Source organism: Lissotriton helveticus, chromosome 1_2 (assembly GCF_964261635.1).
Source record: "Lissotriton helveticus chromosome 1_2, aLisHel1.1, whole genome shotgun sequence".
In the NCBI taxonomy this organism is placed as follows: Eukaryota; Metazoa; Chordata; class Amphibia; order Caudata; family Salamandridae; genus Lissotriton; species Lissotriton helveticus.
This window is the reverse complement of record NC_136058.1, coordinates 130,797,703-130,816,987: the sequence shown is the minus strand read 5'-3', so window position 1 is coordinate 130,816,987 and position 19,285 is coordinate 130,797,703. Positions and strand designations below refer to the sequence as shown.

The 19,285-nt window shown below is 40.8% G+C and overlaps 1 protein-coding gene across 7 annotated transcripts in view; it reads right to left on the bottom strand.

Annotated features, from left to right (window-relative positions):
• DAB1 (DAB adaptor protein 1) overlaps positions 1-19,285 on the bottom strand; it is a 964,054-nt gene that overhangs the window by 593,782 nt on the left and 350,987 nt on the right. The window lies entirely within an intron of this gene.

Below are 19,285 nucleotides of genomic sequence, written 5' to 3'. Positions count from 1 at the left end.
TGTCTTCCCTGGACCGGAAAACAAGCTTCCGAGGACGGGTTTTTGGCATTCCAGCCGTCTTCAGCCCGGCTTGCTTGAATCCAGTGGCAAAGTGAGCAAGGGACTCACGTCTGAGCATACCCTGCCACACTTATGGCGGCCAAAAGCGGTACAAAAGGGGGTGGTGATGGACGGAGCATCTGAATCAATCAAACACTCACACCCAGTCAAAAGATCTGGGTTTAATCCATCACCGTTCTTTAGCCCACTCTGCCACCCCAGTTCAGACATGGCTATATGCAAATCAGTCTGACCCTGTGCCTCATGGGAACAGTCCAGCCCGAACTGCCAAGCCATGTCTTCCCTGGACCGGAAAAAAGCTTCCGAGGACCGGTTTCTGGCATTCCAGACGTCTTAAGCCCGGCTTGCTTGAATCCAGTGGCAAAGTGAGCAAGGGACTCACGTCTGAGCATACCCTGCCACACTTATGGCGGCCAAAAGCGGTACAAAAGGGGGTGGTGATGGACGGAGCATCTAAATCAATCAAACACTCACACCCAGTCAAAAGACCTGGGTTTAATCCATCACCGTTCTTTAGCCCACTCTGCCACCCCAGTTCAGGCATGGCTATATGCAAATCTGTCTGAACCTGTGCCTCATTGAAACAGTCCAGCCCGAACTGCCAAGCCATGTCTTCCCTGGACCGGAAACAAGCTTCTGAGGACCAGTTTCTGGCATTCCAGCCATCTTCAGCCCGGCTTGCTTGAATCCAGTGGCAAAGTGAGCAAGGGACTCACGTCTGAGCATACCCTGCCACACTTATGGCGGACAAAAGCGGTACAAAAGGGGATGGTGATGGACGGAGCATCTGAATCAATCAAACACTCACACCCAGTCAAAAGATCTGGGTTTAATCCATCACCGTTCTTTAGCCCACTCTGCCACCCCAGTTCAGACATGGCTAATATGCAAATCAGTCTGACCCTGTGCCTCATGGGAATAGTCCAGCCAGAACTGCCAAGCCATGTCTTCCCTGGACCGGAAACAAGCTTCCGAGGACCGGTTTCTGGCATTCCAGCCGTCTTCAGCCCGGCTTGATTGAATCCAGTGGCAAAGTGAGCAAGGGACTCACGTCTGAGCATACCCTGCCACACTTATGGCGGCCAAAAGCGGTCCTCAGAAGCTTGTCTCTCACATGATTTTTGTTCAGTATCATATTTATTATGATTGTGTAGGCCTTCATTGGTAATGTGTCTTAGGAGATGACCGCTCACTTTAGATTCTAATAGGCACATGCATCAAAGCTTTTTGCGATCGCAAACGGTGTGATTCGCAAAAGTCGGCCGTTTGCGATTGCAAAATTAGCTTTTGCGATGCATGAAACAAATTGCCACTCGCAATTTAAGAAATCGCAATTTTATGCAATTTCTTAAATTGTGATTGCATTTGAGGAATCGCAAATTGCGATTCCTTAAATGCAATGAAAGATGCCTTTTAAAATAGCGATTCCGCTATTTTTGCCCGTTATTTACTGCAAAATCATACCATAAGGTAAATAGCGAAAACTTAGAAAAATGCACTTAAGTAAATTTTTCAAAGTTTTAGGTCACACACATGCCATAAGGGCATGTGTGTGCGAAACATGGGTGCACATCACAATTTCAGGGGTGCAACAGGGTGTCATTTTGACACCTTTGCACGATTGAAACTGCATGAGCAATTTGCGAGTAAAATTGCGCATGCAATCTCCCATTCATTCCTATGGGCCTACAGGCATTCCTTAATTGTGACTTGCAATTTGCCACTCGCAATTAAGGAAGGTTTAGGAATCGCTATTTTTTTTGCGATTCCTACATGCATAGGCTTTTGCGATTCCTTAATAATTGCAATTAAGGAATCGCAAAAACCTACCTTGATGCATGTGCCAGTAGGTTTCCTATACAGCAAACCTACTCACAAATCCTAAAATACTCACAGAAACTGGCCAGATTGTCAAAGTATAAGCCTTTTCTTTAACAGTAAACCCCACACATGATGTCAAATAATTTTGAAAGACCTAGATTACTGAATAAAACTGAGATATCTTGTTCACAAAATAAAGATAACCTTCCCTTCAGCCTAGATCAGATAATTTGAAATACTGTGAAAGGAACACATGAGTCAATGACTGCTGGTTAGTCAGTATCAAGCTAAATCCGTGGAGAGTTGATACTCTTATCAGATAATAAGAGTCTGCAAAAGATAAAGAAAAGTATAGTAACAAATTAAATCAAAATTGGATGATCATCACACTTACATTTTGGCAAATGTTTCTTAACACCTTTCAGTATTTGTCTATTATTATTATATATATATATATATATATATATATATATATATATATATATATATATATATATATATATATATATATATATATATATATATATATATATATATATATATATATATATATATATATATATATATATATGTATATATATATATACATATATAGATAAACAACATATCATGCCCATTCTTAGAAGATACTTTTTTATCCCAAAACCCCCACTCAGTTCATGAATGTGTGCACATGCTCGTTGCCAGTGTTTAAAGAATGCATGTGTACAAGATGCGGTACGAGAAGTAAGGAGAAATGCACATTTTGGAAATACCCTCTCTGCACACAGTCCCTAGGAAACCAAAGTAAAGCTGAAACGTATTTAATCCAAGAATAGAACTTCAGAAGAACTGCCACAACTGCCCCATCACACAGACACATCTTGCAACAATGATTAAAACTGGGAATTTGCAAGTGACTCATTGATCTTCATTTCCAATGCCCTGCTGTGATACAAGGACAGTCACTTCACATAACTACTAATTAATTTGTCAAGGTTATATCTGAAGCTCTATAATGACTACATTCCAGCCATGCTATAGAGAATAATATTCTAGTATGTATCTGCTTTGATTTCCATAAAAAAAGTATTTTTGATTCCATTCTGGTTTTGCACTATTTTATCGTTATCATTGATTGGTGGCACCACAGTGAGATTTGTTTATTGTTTACTTTATCCTATGTATTTTTAGAGTCACCTTGTCCCCTTCACTTTACCTTTCCAGAGTTAATCATGTTTTCATACATGGTGGTTACTAGTAACCTTCATATTTTGCAGCTCCTCAATGTCTTATTTAGTATTGCATTCATTTCCCCCTGCATCTCCTTGAGAGTTTGCACTCAAAACAGAACCCTTCCTCCTCTCATTTGAGCTCACCATAAAAGCTTAGCTTTTGCATCTTGGACTCTGAGGCAACTAATTGTCTCCCAAGCTCACATCTAAACCAGTGTTTCTCTCCTGTTCACAGATGTTTAGTGATTACTATATACTACATCTGTTGGAGGAGAGACATGATGCCCGGCTGGGCTGGACATTCTGGAGGGCCTTGCAGACATTAAATGATTGGATAACAATATGTATGTATACTGCTGACTAATAAAAGCCAATAAAATTTGTTTGAAAAAAATAATAATATATACTACATCCAATGTATGTGTGATCATTGTTTAAGCACCTACCATCAACCAACTACCATACCTCTAAATGGACTAACAAAAACTTACACCCATATGTGCCATGTGTTTAACCTGTGTTAGCAGTAAATGTAATAAGACAGAAATACATATATAGACATATGCTTATTTACAACTTCATTGATAAAGATGTCATCTCTATTGGATTCTATTTGTGCCTTTTCATAGACAAAAGCTGTTCAATTTACCAACTTTTCTCTGAAGTCCCTTATTCACTTGTTATTACTCATTCCATTTTTCACACTCAGCCAAGTGTTATTTTTGAACAGTCATGTAGTATGCTACTCCATGTATCAAAATTCAAGCTACAAAAAATCTTCTGTATGCATGTTTGAGAGATTAGTTAGAAATGTCTCAGATAAAAGCAACAGAATAGTTTTACTTAATTTATTTAGCAAATGTAAGTGTTGTGCTCTGTTAAATTATGTATCGTCTCCTATGAGGAGTTCTGTGAATTTGAAAAGTCTGTCACACCACTAGGAAATGTATTCTGAAACTCATAAAGCTCACATTTTTTAAAATAATTGTGCCGCTTTAGTGCCCCTTTGTAGCAGGAAGCAATCATTCTTTTTGTTGCAAGAGAAAGATGATGGCCTGGTGCCTCTTACTACCCTCATAGGTCCCCTGCCTGAACCCCTCTTCTTCACCTCATCCCCTGCTACATTATCCCCCATTTTCCCACCAAGGAGCTTTCCTCACCCTCATAGACTGTTCCCACCATCAACCTAGTCTTGCCTTTTAGACTGTGCTTGTTTTCTAGCATAAGGATGTTCTGCTCTTCATGAGCAGAATATTTGGTAAGTTGAAAGCTACTCAGCTGCATGAGTGTTTTGGTAGGTAAAATTTATATTAACAACTTCCATGCTCCTGACGAGCTGAGCTCGTCATGAGCCACGGTGCTCGTGTGCTCATGACGAGCTGAGCTCGTCGTGACCGTTGGAACGTTCGCACGCTGGGCAAATTCCCCTGCTGTGCTAGCGTTCGAAAGAAACGTGTGTGGTCATGACAAGCTCAGCTCGTCATGAGCACACGACCACCGTGGCTCATTATGAGCTCAGCTCGTCATGAGCACGGGGCGCTGCGGGCACTCCCCCTCCCCCCAGCACAGCGGGGGAATATGCCCCGCAGGGAAGGGGTTAACAAAGTCAGGTAAAGTTAAGAAAATTTGCCAGAATTCACTACAGTGAACTTGCTCAATCTGTCCCCAATTTCACACATAAGTGTTTAATCTTTGGCCACATGCTCTCCTGTTTCCCTTTATAGAAAATCATCTTGTCCGCAATTTTTCACGGTACTGGAGTAGCGTTAGGGTGACAATTTTTGAGGCCGTTTATTTATGCATTTTAAGTTGGATAGTTCAAGTATACATTTCTTGTTGCAGTTCCTAAATTCAATGTTTTACAGGTGAAGTAATAAAAAATAAAGTAAACATTAATGCATTAAGTCCAAAATAATTAACATCTCATGCATCAAAATGTTTAGTTAAACTTCTGAGGGGTCAATTCTGTCGGGTGGTAGTTTCATTGAAATGTATGGATCATAAGTTTTCCCCTACACAGTACATAGATTTCTACCACAGCTTTATACAGATATTCTACAATCGCATTTACACGCAAAGACTATACAGAGAAATGACAATCTGTACATTTTCACTTTTGTTTTACTTTGAAAACCGTTTTCCAGGTTGAGAAATCTTATAGCCTACCCTTCGATGTTATATGGCGCTCTATTATCCCATGACCTACTAATATTTATTAGAGAAAATGTATAGCATGTGTATTTGTACGATGGGACTAGTCGTGCACTTTCGTAATTTGTAATTATTTTTGCACCATAGTAGATCTTAGATTTATCACGTGTTTTTTAATTTTGGTTCAGAACAGCACCAACACAGCCAATGGTAAAAGAAAATGTGTGTTGTGGCTGAAGTACTTTTTTCTTACAGTACCATAATGATGATGTGAAGACAAAAAGTGCATAGTGACACCTTTTCCCCGCACCAGTTACAGGATTGAGTCAAATTTTATTGGACAGTAACAAAGAATTTGTCCCAAGGTTACAAACCTCTTTCCTTGTATCTAGAGACACTACTTCAGCAAAGTATGGCTCCCATTTCTAAAGTGAAATATATATATATGGACAGAAACTAAATAATTCCAAGCTCCAAATGAGGTGAATACCAATTTGTCTGTGTCAATTTTCATCTTAATGCCTTGGTATAAGAAACTGGTGTATTAAGCAGCAATAATTATAATATACACCCAACTTCTAAAATCTGATATATATAAATATATTTTGGCCAAATATATTTGGTATGCAATTATGGGATTGTTAGTAACCCACAAGCAATGTCTATATCTCAATTTCACACTGAGTGATCTTTTGAGGGGTTACAATAACCTGTCTTACATATTCATCGCTGGTGCTTTGAGCCAAGCACTTCTGTGTCGCCCATTGGTGGAAAAGTACACTTTCTAGAGTGATGCCAAAGTTGTTACTTACACAAAACTATAGTTCATTGCACTTGCATGAGTAGGTTCCTAATTCAGATGTTTCACTCACCTTTTACAAGGGAATAAATACCTATTATTATTCTCACTTGGATTCATTTTTCACTTATCCAGAGAAATGTTGCGCTTCCCCAAATTGTACCATTGTATGTTTTGCTAAATTAAGCAGATCCAGTTATTTCACTTGTGCAACTGGTTATGCTAAAATTCTCTAGGTAAGTGTTGTGCGCCATCATGGGGCACATGTAAGAATACTTGAGAAACTTTGCTTGAATATTACGAGTTGGAAAGAATCATACAGAGGAATCTACTCAGATTGTTGATGAAGGGACTGCAACCTGCAACATGTTCTTGTTCAGTAGTTAGAGACAAGATATTCATGCGTAAATGTCAGTTGTTTTTAATGGACCCCTGAGAGATGCACTAAAGGGTATCTGGCTTTGATGCATTGCTTTGGTCAACATTGACCAGTACATTGCTTCACATCAAATCCTCGTCATCCTGAGGGTACTTACAAATGAAGATTAGTTCATCAGAGTATCCATCCCAAAAGGTTTGCTTCAGTTTACCATAACTGGATCCAGGTTTCATCCAGAAAATAAACTAGTCAGAAGACTTCTGCACTTTTTTGAGGCCCTGGGAAAATTCAGAGTTGGTTGTTACTGAAACAAAATCGTAGGAGATGACTCTTCCAACTGAGAATTTAGCATGTTCGCCTCAAATTTGGCAATTGGCTTTAAAACCTAAACTCTAAATTGGGCAACATCCCTACATTTATCACATGAGGCACACCAGTCCTTTCTGATGTGGTCTGCTACCATGCATCCCAAACAGAAAGTCACAAAAGAATGGATCACTAAATTCTTCAAAGGATTTACTTTGGAGACTAAGTGGAGTCTATCCAAGCTCCAAGTCCAAGTGAAACATGCACCTGATGTCCGACAATGCAATTGCCTTAATGGCAGGTCCACTATTGATCTATATTGTTTTCTGTCACTGAACCATATCTTCTCTGAAGGACATTTTGTGTTGAGCTTGTTCGAAAGATTCCAAGATTTATTTTCTGAATTTAAATAAGTTGGTATTCTACTTTTATGTGATCAATCTGATTTCGATTTTTGTGAAAGCTCTGATATTATCCTACAAAAGGCTTCAAAAGCCCCACAAGCTGAATGAGAAAATAATCAAATCATTACAGCAGCATTACCCTTGCACTGCTTTTCACAATTCAGTGCTGCAAAATTTGCACAGTGCAAAATGCAAAGAGCTGCATTGGAAATTAAGTATGCATCCAGGGAATCACAGCCAATGTGGTCCAATAATATTAATAGACTAGCGAAGAACTGCATTAAACCATACATTTCTTCAGAAAACTGACATAAAGAAATATTGCATTCCTCCCAATGAGCCATGAATGTGCCATGAATGTAATTGAGTGGTCTTTTTTTGCATCATTCAAATGAGTACATTCTAAGGCATTGATCCAGATAAGCTTTAAGTGTACTCACACTAAGTGGACAATGACTACACTAAAATACTTGTAAAAATAGGCAAATGAGTGATGCTCACCCTTGCACTCAATTTATCTGCAGCAGTACTTTTAAAACCAAATATATTACTCACTGAATCAGTGAAAGACAGAATGTGTAGAAAAAGATTTACCTGTGCTGTGCTCAGACCACAATGCACTGGCACAAGGCTATCATTCAATGTTTTCCATTCCTTCAAGGCCATCAGATGTTGGGAATCAGTATTCCTGAAACTGCTGGTCATGTGCCCAGGCAGGTAGAGGGTATGTTAAGAAAAGCACCTCAGGACAATTAGACAAACCTTGATTTACACTCATTTCACCGCTGCAATTTTCAAAGGACTGAATAATCACTTAAGTGCAACCTACATTTAGTTATCATCATCAACAATATCTCAACTAGGAATGCAACACCTCAACCATGAACTCCTCATCTACTAGTTTCATCCTGCAAGTCATATTCAAGGGGCAAGATTGACCTCGCAGAATTAAAGGGCCCATTCAGAGAAAATAACTTAAAAGTATGATGGAGATGTATGTCTCCACCTGAACCTACTTTTACATGTTGTTTCTAGTCACAAATATTCACAGTAAGTCTAGAAAGCTGTGCCAGGCACATGTTTGTGGACTTACTACTAGGAATGTTCAGTGACATATCCTAAGGCCTTCTATTCAACCATGCATAACTTTACATAGTGTTGAATTCTACACAGAGGGGATGGAGCTCCCTGTGCAAATTGACATTTTATGTTTTGGCCTCTGGGAAAAAATGTTTCTGTGAAGCAAGCTCGTCCCCTACACTGCCAGCAAATATTACCATCCCAGAAGTGCTTAGCTGGACACACTCCCCAACCATTTCCAGAGTAGTAGGAGATCAGACAGAAGCTCTGGAATGCACACAAATGCACATGTTTGTGGAAGCTCTCAAAATGCAAAGGCATACCCCACATTGGATTGTCCACTTACAACCTGCTGAGAGATGTACTGGTGCACATTTGCCTGACCTTGTGGTGATGACATCCGCAGTAATAAATGCATTTATGCCTGCCAGGAATCCCTTTGTAAATTTCTAGCAGACAAAAAGAAGGCACAATCTGCCTTCAGCTTAGGTTTGCAGCTGAAAATGCCTTTGTGAACAGGCCTTCAAGCCTTCATCAACCAAACATGACAGGTGTACAAAACGCTGTTGTGGTTGTGCAGAACATTGACAATGTGGCTATTGTACACATGAACCACCCCTTTCTTTCACTCTTACATAACAGCTTCTTTTATTTACTTGTTTGAAGGCGCTTTTCCTCCTTTCATTTATGCAGTACTAACAGAGGTTTCTAACGATTCCATGAAAATCTTCTGCTCCATCTATTGCATTTTACTGTACTCATGTTCACGTTTATCACTTTTATGAGGTTCTATGCTTAAAATCTCCAACTGAATAACTGAATAAGCATAAAACAACACAACCATCATGGACTCATTACACATGCGGTGCAATTCCCTTCACCTTTAAAAACATTTACCGGGCGCAACGAAGGAAGATGCGCCGCATTAAGGGGAATGCACTGCCCCCAGGGCAGCCGCAAACTTGCCGCAAACTTGTACTGGCCCCAGGGCAGCATATTGACGTAACATACGGAGCAACTGCTTTCAATGTGCAGGTGGCAACCTGCCTAAACATTTAAAGGGGAATTGAGATCCCCCTGCAGGCGGGTGCAGTCGGTGATTGCACCTGCCTGCAAGGGGATATCTGGGGGTCCATGGGACCCCTTTTACCCCCTGCAGAGGGCAGCTTCTTTGCCTCTGAGCCCACATCGGTAATACGGTGTGGGCGCAGAGGCATGGGGATTCCCTCATTTTCATGGGGCATGCCCCATGAAAATGAGGGGACGCACCCTTGACAAAAGCGCTTGCACTTTATGTGTGCCAGCACTATTGGAATTACAGAAGGGGCTGCACAAGTGTCTGCACCACCTAATGTAATACCAAAGTGCAACGGGGGCACGCAAAGAGGGCACAAATGCCAGTTGCGCCCCAGGGGCACTCTATGTAATACGGCCCCACTCAACTGATTTGGATGAAGATTAATAAGTATGGGCCTGGTGTTCAATTAGTTTTTTCAATTCTGTTTCTAAGGGAAAATGCACTGGCACATATCATATAAAGACTGACCCCCGCCTACATCAGCTATTCCTCATATTGATATTATATTTTAGGTCAAATCCCTCAAATATTTATTTTTTTGTTCACTTATCTTCTTTTGGAAGCAAATACAAGGTAAATGTATTTGTCATTTTTTAAAACAATTTATGCACTTGCACATTATGACATGTACACTAGCTGATCTATGACTCCCTAAGTTCCCACCCACACTGTCTAAACCTGTCAAGGTGGATACCTATTTAAACTTTTATTCAGTCTCTTACTCCTTTACCTTATGCTTTATTGTTTTTGTAACCACTTTGAATACTTTAATGCTGCTTTGTTTAGTACTTTTTTGTCCGTATATGAGTATGTTCTTTAATCAAACTTACCCTCATAATATGTAAAGCGCTCTGATACCTTTGGGTCTAGCTATTGCTATATAAAACTCCAAAAGAAAAACAAGTTATACTCCTCTTCTTCAAAGATGAATTTAAAAGCAGTACAACACTTTTACACTCAAAGGTGGCAATATACACTCATGGGCAATTGTTTTGCCTTTATCCTCCATTTTTTGTTGAATTCGTTTTTTGTTGGCCTTAGGACTCTGTGGAGTTTACCACTGCTAACTAGTGCTACTATGCTTCTGCTCTCTCCTTAAAACATGACAGAATTGGCTTATACCCAATTGGAATGATTAATTTACTTATAAGTCCCTAATAAGTGGTATGATATGTACTCATGGCCTGTAAATTAAATGCTACTAGTGGCCCTGAAGCACTGATTTTGCCTTCCCCTTAAGTAGACCTTTAAACCTCTTTCAAGCCTGCCATTGCAGCCTCTGTGTATGCTGTTTTTTTTTTTTTTTTACAATTTTTATTTGAGTTTCACAATTATTACACACATCTCCCTCCCCTCCCCTCCCCGAAGAACAGGTACACATCATTTTTATTACGGAAAAAATATTCGTGAGCATAATCAGTTTTAAGAAAGAAAAAACAAATAAACAGGGAGAGCAATATCATACTTGCATCAAACAGCCGATAACATATTCTTCCTACAATCATTCCTTTAGAATCCAAGCTAGCAGTGGCGCCCAAAGCTTCATACCCCTATTCCTCTTATCCCTCCCTTTATTTCTATAGATTGCAACCTCCAAGCTGCAGGTCGCAAGCAGCCTTGTTCTCCATTCTAAAAATGACGGTGGTATCGGATCTATCCATGCTGATGCCACGCATAGCCTGAAGACGGCCATAGCTACAAAAATCAGCCCTTGTATTTGTATTGGTCGAGTGATGTTAGATGTACCCAACATGACTTCTTCAGTTGTAATGGAAACCCTATAGTGTGCTATAACAGAGAGAAAGTCAGAAGTTTCTGCTAATACTTTTGCCAGTATAGGGCATGAAGCGAACATATGAACTAAGTCCGCCACGGGGTGTGCGCATCGTGGACAGACTGTACCTTTCCCAGGCCCCCATTTTGCTATTTTGTAAGGAGTGTAGTAAAGTGAAAAAAATGTCTTATAGAACTGTGCCTGGAGTTTCATCGACATTAAGCAGGTGCGTGACATTTCGTAGGCATCGAGCTCTGTTTGAGGAATCACATCGAGTCTAGTCTGCCATGCCGCCCCATGTTTGTCCATATCATCTGGTAACAGTAAATTCAGCCCTGCATATATTTCACCAATTCTTGGTGTTTTTGCTAATCTCAGTTTATCTATAATTAGGCAAGGTTGAAATCCGATACGTCCACCCGCTTTCTTTGATATAAAATCCCTTACCTGAAGAAATTTTAAAAAATCCCTATTCGTCATACTATAATCTGATTTTAATTCATCAAATGATTTAAATCTGTTTACTGAGAAAAAACACCCAAGCTGTCTAACCCCTGATTCAGTCCATCTCTGCATACATACATCCCGGAATATTTCTGGAAGGTCCATATTCTGTGACACTGGGGTGTAGAAGGAATATCGACCTAAACCTACTAGTTTTTTAATGTTACCCCATACTTTAACAACACTGGAAATGGTCTTAAATTTTACTTTTTTGAAATAGTCATCATTTACATGTCGCCACAGACAGCCAGCGCTCCCATCCCCCAGGATCAATTCTTGAGGAGTGGGTATGTTGCGGCCATCCGGGTTGTCGATTAATAGACTTACACTATATTTTAGGACTGTAGCCCAATAATATAATTTAAAATTGGGGAGTGACCATCCACCTCGTTCTCTAGGTAAGGTGATCCATCTAAATGCTCTACGTGGTCTATTATATCCCCACACAAACCGTGAAAACATAGTGTCTAAATTTTTTAAAACTAGTGGGGAAAATTCTAGACATATTGAACGGAACAAATATAAGAACTTAGGAAAATATAGCATCTTTACAACATTAGTTCTACCCCCAATAGTCAGATGTAAATTATGGAGCCGAAGCAGTTCCTTCTTGGTATGGTGTATGAGGGGCTCAATATTATCATCAACGATATTTTCAATTTTAGCGCTAATACTAACCCCTAAATATGTCGCCTTATCAGTTACCCTCGGATCCCTCATCGTGATTTTATTATTCAGCACTATCTGAGTTTTGCTAGAGTTCAGTTTATATCCTGAAACTCTACCAAAGTCATGGGCTTCTTTTTCTATCCATTTTATGGCGTTGTTAGGGTCTCCTGTAATAATGGCTATATCATCCGCATATGCCAGGCATTTTGTTTCTAAATCTCGTACTTGGATTGGGAGGATTAAAGCATTGTTTTCAAGTCTATGTATAAATGTGTCAATATATATTGCAAACAAGAGGGGTGAGCAGGGACACCCCTGTCTTGTACCCCTAGTGATGGCAAAGCTTTCAGAGAGTACCCCATTAATCAAAACACAGGCACTAGGTTTTACATAAAGCCGTTTGATTGCAGTAATATATTTTTCTCTGATCCCACAGTTTGACATGGCTGCCCACAGGAATTTCCAGGAGACCCTATCGAACGCCTTCTCTGCGTCTAGCAGTATAAGCGCCATAGGGTCTCCTGTCACTCCTGTGTAATCAAAAAGAGAAATAACTCTTTGTATGTGATCGATTGTTGATCGTCCAGGAACGAACCCGTGTTGTCGTTCCGAAATTATTTTATGTATAATGGGTGCCAGCCGTACTGCCAATAGTTTTGAATACATTTTCGAGTCCCCATTGATCAAGGTAATGGGACGATAAGAGCCCATTTCCTTGACATCCTTGTTTTTTTTAGGAAAAACAATTATTTTAGCCAGGGACCAGGACCTTGGTGGGTTCCCTCCCTGAAAAATATACTGAAACAGTGCTGTCATGATAGTTCTAAGTTGTGGAGCGAATTTAGTATAAAATTCAGTGGGAATCCCATCCATACCCGCCGCTTTCCCGTTAGCCAGGGATTTTAATGCTAGTAATATTTCCTCCCAGGAAATTGGACCATCTAAAAGCTCTTGATCTTCTGTTCCCAGGTAATCGGAAGTGAGTGGATCCAGATATATTTGGGGGTCGCCACATTCTGTAATTTCTTCATGATATAGTTTCCTATAGAACCCTTGGAAGGCCGTTCTTATGTCCGAGGGTTCACATCTTAAGCCCAAATCTGGATCTCTAATTTCTTTTATTAGTGCAAATGAGATCTCTTCTTGAGTTCTAATGGCTAATTGATGTCCTACTTTTTCGCTTAACTCATATATTTTTTCCATGTTAATGCTAGCTCTAGCGACTGCTCTTCCAACTAACACTTCAGAAATGTAGTTTTTAACGATTGCTACCCTGCATACCTCGTTATCTTTCGGCCTTCCTTCCTGTACCGCTTTAATCAAATCCTCCTCTGCCCGTCTTAGATCTTGTTCTAGTAGTGTCATTTTTTGTTTTTCTGCTTTGTTATATTTAAAGGAGAATTTCATTGTTTCACCTCTGACACAGGCCTTCAGTGCATCCCACACCATTTCGATCGAGGTAGATCCCACGTTATCCTCTAAAAAAGCCGAGATCCAGGTTCTCATATGTTGACAAAATGCATCATTGTTCAATAATGCCCTTTCAAATGTCCATGTGATTATGTTGCGTCTCTCGGGGACGACCATGAGGCTAAGCTCCAGTGGGTTATGGTCTGATAAAATTCTAGGTAGTCTATCGATTTGACATGTTGTTCTTAAGGAATTAGACAATAACATATAATCTAATCTTACATGCCTTGAGTGTGGGTGTGAATAATAGGTGTAACCAGGATCCCCTGGATGTTTCATTGACCACACGTCAATTAAACCATGTAGCGTACACATATCTTTTAAAGCTTGGAAAACTTTTCGCTTTCTTCCTTGAAATGTAAACCCTGGATCTATGGACCATTCGCTAGGCAGATGTATATTTAAATCTCCACATAAAATCAAGGGAAGAGGCCAATGTGTTAATTCATTAGAGACATTATTCAAAACTTCCGGATCATCACTAACATTACCATATATAGTGCATATTGTTAACTTGCCTTCCCCATTGTTATAGTGGCATTCTGCTATTGCAAATCGTCCTAATGTGTCCGCTATAGCCCTTGGAAATTGTAGTTCCCCACCCTTTGTTAGGATAGCAACTCCCCTGGTACGTGTCCCTTGCGTTGAGGCTACTATGAGTCGGTATCCTAATGTTTTTAGTAGGTATTGCTGGGACCCTTCAATGTGCGTCTCCTGAAGACAAACAATGTTTGCTCCAGATACCTTAAGTCCCTCCGCAACTTTCTGTCTCTTTTTTAAATCATTAAGGCCACAAATATTCATTGACAGTATGCTGATGTTAGCCATCAAGATTTCTCGTATCTTCTAGCTGAGTTATATTCCATCTCCAAAAGCACCCTGTTATTCTAGGTTTTTCCTTCTTGCTACTCTATGTAAAATTCATGTGTCCTTTGTAGAAATAATGAGTCCTGTTCCCCCCCTGCAGCCCTCCCCCCCCTCCTCCCCCCCTTACCACGCATTGAGGCGTCCTGGGTCCGGTGAGATCCAGGTGTGTGCGTCTGCCTGATTAGTGCCCCTCAGTGCACTCCCCCTCCCCGACCCTGCGTGAGTATTGGAGCTGAGTAGGGAACAAATTTCCAAAAACAAGTGTTTTTCTACAGTTATACAGATTATCATATATTACATCATATGTGATAAATACTTAATAATATTCTCCCCATCTTTAGTCTTTTACTTTGTATTTTTTTTTTCCCTTCTTTATTCTATAGCCCCATAACGTTCTTTAAATTGTACTTATGGTCCGATCACCATCGCGGTAAAAGTTTTATCTGCAATTACTTGATCATTCTCAGGTATTTCTTTTAACAGTCCCTGTGATTTCTTTCAGATAATTTTCAGCTTGAATTTCACTTGTGAAGCTGCGGGCGTTTCCCCTAAAAATTATTTTCAATCGAGCAGGGTTTTGTAAGAATACTTTTGCCCCAATTTGTTCAAAGGGAGTAAATAACTGCCGCATTCTCCACCTCCTTTCTACGGTCGTGTGGTCTAACAAAAAATATGGAGCCATTATATTCCCTCTTACTTGTAGGTCGGGCAAGGTAGTAGATAGTTTCCCGCAGTAGAAAGTTCCCAAAATACACTAGCATTGCCCTAGGATATTTAGGTTGATTCTGTGTTTCTTTAGGTTGCGTTCGGGGAAAGCGGTGGGCTCGCTGAACTTCTCTATCTAGTTCCCATTTTTGCAATTCGGGAAGGGCTGATTTAAGGAGTTTAGTCATGTATCCCCTTGGGTCATTACCCTCGGCACCTTCCGGGAGCCCAAGGAAGCGCAGGTTGTTCCTCCTCGCTCTGTTCTCCTGGTCCTCGACCTTTATCAGTAGATCCTTTATAATTCCTTCTTGAATTTTTTCTTGGTTTTGAAGACATGTGACATCTTTCTCTAGATGGTCAGTTCGTGTTTCTACTGACACCATCCTTTCTGATATCTCCAGACAAGTGCTGCCCACTTTATTAATTGCACCTTGTAGTTTTTGTATGGCAATATGATTCTTGTGGCTATCCAATTTAACATCTGTATGGAATTGACTTATGGAGCTTAATATATCCTTCAGAGATGGCTCGGCCGCTTTTCCTGTTCTTTCTTGTTGGGAGCCGTTCCCCTTTGACTCCTCCCCACTTTCCCCACTTTCCTGGTCAGGTTCTGTTACCTTAGTTTTTTTAGACGTTGAGTTTTTTCGTGTGCTGATTTCTTCTGAATTACTCCCCTGATCAGTGGTTTCTTCGAATGCTAATTTGTTTAGCCTTTTATTCCTTATCCTCCTGTGTATGCTGTTTTAATTTAAACTGTCATTTCGACCTGGCAGAATAAACCTTTTGCCAGGCCAAAACCTTCCTTTTTTATACATATAAAACAGCCCTAGACTGGAGAGCCCAGGGGGCAGGGTGAAGTGTATTTGAAAGGTGGAACATGTCCCTCTATGTTTTACATGTCCTAGTGGTGAAAAACTCTTAAATTCGTTTGTTACTACCGCAAGGCCTATCTCTCCTATAGGACAACATAGGCCTTGTTACATTTTATAAGTGTAATCTACAAATTGGAAGAGCTACCCAGTTCTTGTTTTGTTTCTCTGTATTCACAATTTTAAATCCAAATTTATGGTGAAGTCGAATTTTAAATTCCAGTTCTGAAAATGCCATGTATAGAAATGTTGCATTTTCTTTCTTTATCCATTTGGTGCCTGACGCCTGTCTCTGGGTCACATGACTGGGTTTAGCTGACAGTTGTGCTTTGTGTATTTCTACTAGCAAGCGATACACATTGGGGAGTTCAGGTGTGACTAGATAGGCCAGGATGGTTGCAAAGAGCTGTACCCAGCCACACCTATGCCACACCTATGCTTGAAGAGGCTGTGTCCTGCCACAAAAATGTCTGCATTCCCTCTGTAGTTTAGCCTGGAACCAGGACAGGGAAGGCAAGACAACTGTGCACTTCAGAGGCATGCCTCTAGAAGCTCCTCGCACTTCAAAGGCACAACTGTTTATAAAAGAAGGACCTCAGACACCAACTCTTCGGTACTTCTGGATTCTCTGCTAGGAAGAAGGGCTTCTTTGCTACTACAAGGACTGTCACTCTGCTGGACTGCCACTCTAAAGGAATTGCTTCCCTGTTGTGCTGCTATACTGCCTTCTGCCCTCTTGCCTGGGTGAGAAGAACTGGACCTGCAACTTCATCTTAAACACAGGACCCCAGAGTGACTCCAGGGTCTAGCCTCCTGATTTGAGCCTCATGGACATAAAAGGCTCCCTAACGAGCTCCTGGACCCAGCTGCAGCAAGGTCCTGGCTCTCACGTGGTACTTCACAAGTCCTGGACCCTTGGTGTGGCTCACATGTACATAAATTAAACGTTTGGGTGCTTTTTGACCACAAACAGGCTGCTCACACCAAAATCCAGTACAAACAACCACCAGCCCATGTCTTCACTCAGCAACATCGACCACCGCAGGGAACCACGAACGTGAAGTACCAGCCCGCCATTCTCTACGCCCAGCCTGCTCTTTGCATCACAATAACAGCTGCCTGCGATTCTCTCCTTGCTCTCCACGACCCTCTCCAACACAAACTGGACTCTTGCCACAAAACTTGAAAAGTTAAACCTTCAGCTGGACTAATCTGGGACATTATCTGACCTGCACTCAATTGTGGTTTTGGCCTGAACTTTTGACTTTGACCTTGTCCAGCGCGAACTGATAGCCGTGGTTGGTGCCTTATGCTTTTAGGCTATAGTTTACAGTTTACGCTTTAAAAATTCATAACTCTGGTTCTACTGATTGAAGTTTTGTTGTTGTGGCCATTTTTTTATGTATTGCATTTTGCTCTGTCCACAATCCAGTTATCCTTGAACTAGACAGAAGCTGTGGGCTGAAAAGGAATATAGGTACACAGAGAGAGGAACTTAGTTTGAAACCCACAGATCAAGGTAGGCGGTTAAAATGGGCAAAGGTTTTACCTGATTATTTCTTTCAAGAACTAGCCACAAAGGTAGAAGACAAGATGGCAATTTGCCTGAATGGGTCGAATGAGGGTTCAGCAGTCCTGGGGGCCTTTGAAAGTATTTGCTCTCAGGTAGCTACGGACCTGACCTATACTTTCAGACCAGGCCAATTTATGGGAGAGAGGTGGTTCGACAGTAATTGCTCCAGTGCACACCGTAACTTGATGATCGCTCTAAAAAGGTCCCCCCAAGACAAAACCCAAATAGCGACACTCAGAAAGGTATACAAGTCAGCACTTTATATCCGCAAAAATGACATTAAAAAAGAGGCCTGGGAAGCTTTAACCTCGGTGGAAGTTCTTAAAGACAGTTGTAGATTTTGGGCCATTGTGAACAAGCCATTCTTCTCGGGTGTAGATAATACTCCAATAGAATGCAGTATTACAGAGGAACAATGGCTTGCCCACTTTGAGGCCATTTATGAGACACCTGAATGCGTGGAACAGGAGATTGCACATGCTACTAGAGGGGCTGCCACTGTCTTGACATTTTGTGAGGAGAATGTAGAACTGGCTATTAGTAATATGAAGAGTAATAAGGCTCCAGGCCCAGACAGAGTCCCGGCGGACTTGTATAAGTTGTATCCCTCATTTTGGGCCAAAATTCTGACCAATGTTTTTAACGTTTGTGCCAGACAAGGTTTCCCTTCCTCATGGACATCGTCTATTATTGTGCCCATTTTTTAAAAAGGTCAGAGAGGGGACCCTAAATGTTATACACCCATCTCCCTAATCGATTCGGTAGTTAAAGTTTTAGGGAGAGTGATTTTGGGTAAATTAACTGATTGGCTGGACGAAAACCCGGTTGTGTCCAACACCCAGTATGGTTTTAGAAGTGGCAAGGGGACCCAAGATCAATGGCTTAACTTATCCTTACTAGCAGGGAAATATACTCTAGCTAAAGAAGGGTTATTACAGCTGGCATTTATGGACCTATCGTCAGCTTTTGACTTGGTCAATAGGTCAAAATTGTGGCAAATTTTAATGGAGATGGGGATAGAAACCAGCTTGGTCTCCTTTCTAGCAGATTTGCATCAGGATCTTACTGCTAGGATAGGATTGATCAAGAAGGCAATTGCACCAGGCACTTTAAGTCAGGTCGGGGAGTAAGGCAAGGCTGCATTTTAGCTCCACTGCTTTTTACTCTTTATATTAAAAATGTAGGCAAAGTTTTAGATTTGGCTAGTCTGGATTTTCTGCTAATAGGTCATGATCGCTGCCCAGTACTTCTGTACGCCGACTACGCTGTTTTACTAGCACGTACATCGGTCGGCTTACAGAAGCTCTTAGATGCTTTTGGGCTTTTTATGAATTCATTGTACCTTAGGGTAAACACTGCTAAATTCCATGTAATGACTTTAGGTAGGAAAAAAAAGAGCAACCTTAGAACCTTTTTTTGCGAAGGCACAGAATTAACCAGTGTGCCCGCGTTCACATATTTAGGGGTTTTGTTCGATGAAAGAGGGACTTGGGCCGCACAACATAAGGTCAAGATCAATGCGATGACTAGAGCAATTGCGGCAGTGAATGGCTTTGCACAGC